The following is a 5893-nucleotide window of genomic DNA, read 5'->3' as shown; positions in this document are numbered from 1 at the left end:
TCAAGAATCTGAGAGCCAAGCTCTTAGGCATCTAAGTCTAATAACTAAATAAGATGTTCCAGCTAATGACTACATTCAAGACTTCTTATGTAGACGTAGGAATGTGAATCTTACCTGAGCAGAACCAGATTAGTTCCCGTCGAACAAAGATGGTGAGATACAGGACTCCGAGCCCGGAGGAGTGGTATAATACATAGTGTGGTCCAAGGGTCTCCTGTAATTTTATCTCCCATTCCCGTCTACAAGAAGACACAATTTCAGATTTACATATTAATAAATGACACAAGATTAAGATACTCAACTCATCTGTATCAACACTCCATATAATAATAACCTCTGGGGATACATTTTGAAAATTAAGGAGTGATAATACAATAAGTAGAGCATTGAGAGAGAATTTGTATCAGCCGCCCTGCTGTCCATCTGCAGTCATAGGCTGGTGTAAGACAACCTGAGAAGACTTACCTGTTTGGACATCCTTCCTGAACGCCAATAACATAAATGTCTTTCGTATCATCTGATGGTAACAGCAGATCCTCCACATTTTGCGGGTAATCCTGTTCAAAATATACAAACATTAATATTGTATACAAAGAGCGCCAACTCAACTGACATAGGGTAGAATATAACCTGTCTATGTAATATTCAACTACAAACTAAAGAGACATGGTTACTGGCCCATTTCATCCAACTTGAGCTCGGGCACACTGATGGGTCACAATAAATATTGTACATTACTTCTCACCTTTCCCTCCATATTCCAGGTGGCAACATATAGTCTCAACCGTCTATCTGGGAAATAGCGATCCAGTTCTCTAGCGCCGATCACAGCGCTGCTGCCAAAGTTTCTGTGAAGATATGGGGAGAATTAAAGATCTAGTGACTGTTATACCACAGCTCTGGATATCTGAGCAATGTATGAGAATTATTAGTTACATACCTTTTACGGATATTTTTGGAGCGCAGGCGGGTCAGCAGGCTGAATGCGCTCTTCTTGGTGTTCTTTGATGTAATGTCACAATATTTGCTGTGACTAAGATCGCTGGATTTTTCATCTGCCATATCTTTGATGACAGAAAACTTCTGGAGCGAGATGTTAGGCTCCTCCATAGTTGGTATGTCTCCCATCAGATTTCCTTCATCAGGAATTTGGGAGACGTGATATTTCTTAGATTTTTTCCAAAAGGGCATGGTTGTTTAATGCCCGGGTGCAAAACTGCACCAATGTCCTTGGTAGAAAACCAGGAGACAGTCAAGATAGAATTTGACTAATCGCCTCTAGTTCTCCGAAAATAGGACAAATCGCTAACCGTATAAGCAACACAGTAAGTAACACAGTGTCAATCCAACAGCAAGACCTAGAAAGACCAGAAAACTATAAGGGAGTCGTTACTTGTGATGAAACTAGCTGGAAAAATTAGTTATTAAATAGGGTATTCCTATAACAGAATATTGTCAATCATAAGTGTCAGAGGATCACATGACTTGGGGTCTTGGACCTGGGAGCCCCTGTTGATAACATTGTATTAGGTTTGGAAGCTGAAACAATGTATTGGTTGTTAAATTGACCATATGGCATTTTAAAGGGTTGAATTTTTTTTAATATTAATTGATAACCAGAATTTAGAACCTAAGTAATTGGAGTTAGTAATAAATACTTTTTATTGTTATCTTTTTTATTGTTATTATTATTATTATTATGATTATATACATAATTATTAATTTCAATTGTTAATAAGGACACGTTTCCAGGGGATTAGCACTATCCTTCTACAATTTAGTCTGACGAATGCTATTAGGCTGTTTATTCCTGGACTTACTAATATTTTATTACTAAAAAAAATAAAAAATAAAAAAAAAGCAATACTCCTTATAATCATTTATTTATGTACATGATTCAAACATCAAATAGTTTAAATCTTGTAATAAAACCAATACTACCATAGACGCAGTAAGAAACACGGCTATCTAGACTCATCTCAAGACATCACAATAGCAGCACCTGATGTAGGTTGGTTGCATAGCCATACCAGCTAATATTCAGGATTGACCTGATATATAAATAGTATAGTCTACAGACAGAAAACCTAAAATTCATAAATATGAATTCCCTTATAAACATTTATTATGAGAATTACTGGTGTTATAAACTGGAGGGTGTGATAATAAGTTCCCAGAGATTCACATTCTTTGCTTTGTGGTTGCTTTATGAATCTACCAGCAGAATACAGACACCAATTTCTGTCTGCAATCTGCATTCTGTCTATGGAGCAGATGTGACAGGCCACAATATTGCTATTTAAGCAATTTCCTAGTGTATAAGTATGCCAAATAAAAAACACAAATAACACGACAAACACTAGAATTACATGTAAGAATCCAATATTCATAAAGAGACTGATAGATGAGACTGTTCTAGAGACGTAGCAATGATAAAGTACTTACCGTACCGATCACATCCACCTGATAAATGACAGCCCTCTGGCCAGCACTATACTTTATACCTAAGCTCGGTGACATCACAATAGATATACACTCGGTACACTACAGTATATGGCCAAAAGTATATGGACACCAATGGTTGAGACACTGATGTTGGGCAAAAAGGTCTGGCTCGCAATTGCCTTTCCAATTCACTCCAAAGGTTTTGTTGGGATTGAGGTCCGGGTTCTGTGCAGATACGCAAGTTCCTCCACATCGAACTTGTCAAACCATGTCTTTAGGGAGCCTCTTTGTGCACAGGGGCACAGTCATACTAGGACAGGAAAGGGTCTTACCCAAACTATTACCACAAAGTTGGAAGCATACAATTGTTTAAATAGTCTTATTAACCCCTACTGGAAAAATGGGGATTTAATCCAACCCCTTACAAACAATCCAGACCATTATACAAACTTCACTCCATTTTATAATAGGCACTATACAGTCCAGTAGGTAGCATTCTCCGGGCAGGCACAAAACGCAAATTCGTCCATTAGATGGCCAGATAGTGAACCGTTATTTATTACTCAACAGAACATGTTTCCCATGCTCCAAAATTCAACAGCGACGTGTTTTACACCCATCCAGCTGATTATTGGCTCAATAATTAGGAGAGGTGTCCAAATACTATTGGCCATATAGTGTAGGTGGATTACCTAACTACACTCGTTATAACTTACAGATCTTAATATGGCATTTTCAATGGCTTTTACATGTTTTTTTTATATTACTTGATCAAAATTCTGAATGTTATTACATTGTGTTAATGTGTTAATTTATGGAATTATTTTTAGGGAATTTACACTAATATAAGGACTTACTACATAACAGTCCCCTAATATGACCATACTGTAATTTATCCTTTACAATCGAGAGACAAAATAAGTTCTCAGGGCTGCAGGGAACCAAAATGATGTGCTGTTACCCTGCAAATCTATTATCGGCTGAATGTAGGCTGCCATTTCTTACAGCCTGTGTTCTTTCTATGATATTTAAGCAATTCAATTGTATAATGAAACAAAAAAAGATATTACAACCACTATTAAACCATAACTTGAAAACATGGATTCAATGTTCCTAATATAATGGATCGATCAGAGTCAGGTACAGATAGAGAAATGATAGAGAACTTACCGGTCACATCCAACTGAGTGACAGCTCTGTGACCAGCATCATTGCATATACCCAAGCTCTATGACATCACAATAGATGCTTTTATGACCTCACCCATAATTTGCATATTTCAATTATAGATTTACCATCATTAATAGTAGTGACATCACAATAGATATACCCGGCGTGAGCTGCTTTTATGACCACACACATAATTTGCATATTTCAGTATGGCTTTAACAATATTTTTAATGTTTGATTGTTATTTATATTTTGAATGTAGTTTCTATATTCATAATGTTTCCGTGGACAGACTCTTACCCAGTACTGCCAAGAAAGGAGATCAGGGATAGAATTAAAACCCATAATAAATTGTAAAAGTCGGAGATATGGTTCAGTCTTGGTGCATGGAACTTGTAATGTTCATCTCTCACAGTTGGTTTAGTGTGTGTCTAGTTATTACAATCTGGACGGATCTGCAGCTGCTGAACATCTGATAGATAATAATTTCTGTCTGTGTGACATTGAGGAAACAATTAATATTATATTAAAATACATAATCTTTGTAATAAATATGACTAAAAACCTGAAGACCCTCATAAGGTGCTGGGGCTCTGCACCAGTAAGAACATCCTACATGCTGCATCTCCTGTGCTCAGCTCTCGAGGGAATAAAGAGGTGGTAAGAATCGATCTATTCATCCTGAGAGGAGACGGTCAGACCTGATGTGAACGTATTCAGCATATATAGCTCAGAGATAACTGCACATAATCTCTGCCAGTTGCTCTCCTGTTCTAAAAAGTAGATCTGTGGCACCAGAAGGCGAATAACTTCGGGAACCAACTAAGTTGGAATAGTATATAGATCATAGGCCTCCCAAGAGGGGGTAGAAGACCAACACCCAGATGTATTCATGAAAAATGGCTGCATGATATTTTTATGGATACCACATTCTCTGCAGCATTTGAAGTCAAGAGGACCAAAGAATTCCTGCCTGGTCCCTTAATCCGGGTCACTCCTAAAACCATTGCTGGCCCATTAGGTAAACTGTAAAGACAGGGAGCGACATCAAGAAATGCTTAAGTGATTTACAAATGTCTCATGTCCTCATCATCCAATGGTTGCCAGTGAACCTCATATAACTACAGTATGTATGAAACCCATTAATACCTGAGAAATCCACAGCATGTAGAAGGTTCAAGGTGTTTCTTTTATTAGTCATTAATTAAGTGAATAATTTGTCATAATAATGTTTATCGGGCATAAATGTTTCTATATTTCTCAAGTTAGCGGTGTTATATGTGATCCCAGAAATGCACCAATTATCTTTCTAAGCCAAGCTCCGTTTTTCTGATAGAGAGTTTATTCCCTGCTTCCCTTTACACAGCTTTATTGAAATAATAAAATTCTGGGTGCCTGCAGGTACAACTAGGGCAGCTTTCTGTATATGGATTTACTGCATGTTGCATTGCACTAAGTGGAAGTTATATAAATTTATATACAGCAAACAGTACACAGAGACAGCTGCAGAAAGCAGGAATTTTATTATTCAAAGGGGTTATCTGGGTTTTTAAAACTGATGGCCTGTACTTAGGATAGGCTGTCAATATTAGAGCGGGGTGGGTTCGACTCTTGTCACCCTCGCCGATCAGCTATTTGAAGGGTCTGCAACCCTTGTATGAGAGCTGCAGCCTCTTCATTGTTTTCATGGTTTACCTTCTCATTCGTATTAGCACGTGCTGTTACATTTTTAGTGGCTGTGCACGGTATTGCACCCCTGTCCCATTAAAATTAAGGGGTCTTGTTAGTAATTGAATTATAAAAGCTGTAAGGTTTGGAATCTTAATTTATATAGGAGTCCTGTTTAAATTCTGAATTTATATAGGGGTCTGGTCTGGGGTATGAATTAATTCTTGTTACTTAAAATGCTGGGAATTGCTGCAGAAGCAATCGGCCAAAATAGTCTGGGCAGCAGACTCTGCATTTATTATGGCAAGTCGTCATAACAATCTTGGCTGGAAAGGGAAGAAAAGGAAAGAGAACGTCTACAATCAGCGAAGACGTCACCTGTGAGTCACTGGATTTAATGAGGACATGTCAATCCTCCAAACATGTCTATTTTAGCAAATGTTTGTATGCTTTTACCTATCCAAGCGATTGTAAGATTCTTCTCTCGTGACACATTGGACTTTGTTACTGGTAAAACTTGGTAGATACATTCAGTATTTATTTGTGAAAAACACTAAAATTTTGCGAAAATTGCGAATTTTTACAAATTTCTATGTATCTGTTTGTAATA

The sequence above is a fragment of the Rhinoderma darwinii genome, assembly GCF_050947455.1.
Source record: "Rhinoderma darwinii isolate aRhiDar2 chromosome 2 unlocalized genomic scaffold, aRhiDar2.hap1 SUPER_2_unloc_45, whole genome shotgun sequence".
Taxonomy (NCBI): Eukaryota; Metazoa; Chordata; class Amphibia; order Anura; family Rhinodermatidae; genus Rhinoderma; species Rhinoderma darwinii.
This window is presented reverse-complemented; position numbering follows the sequence as displayed.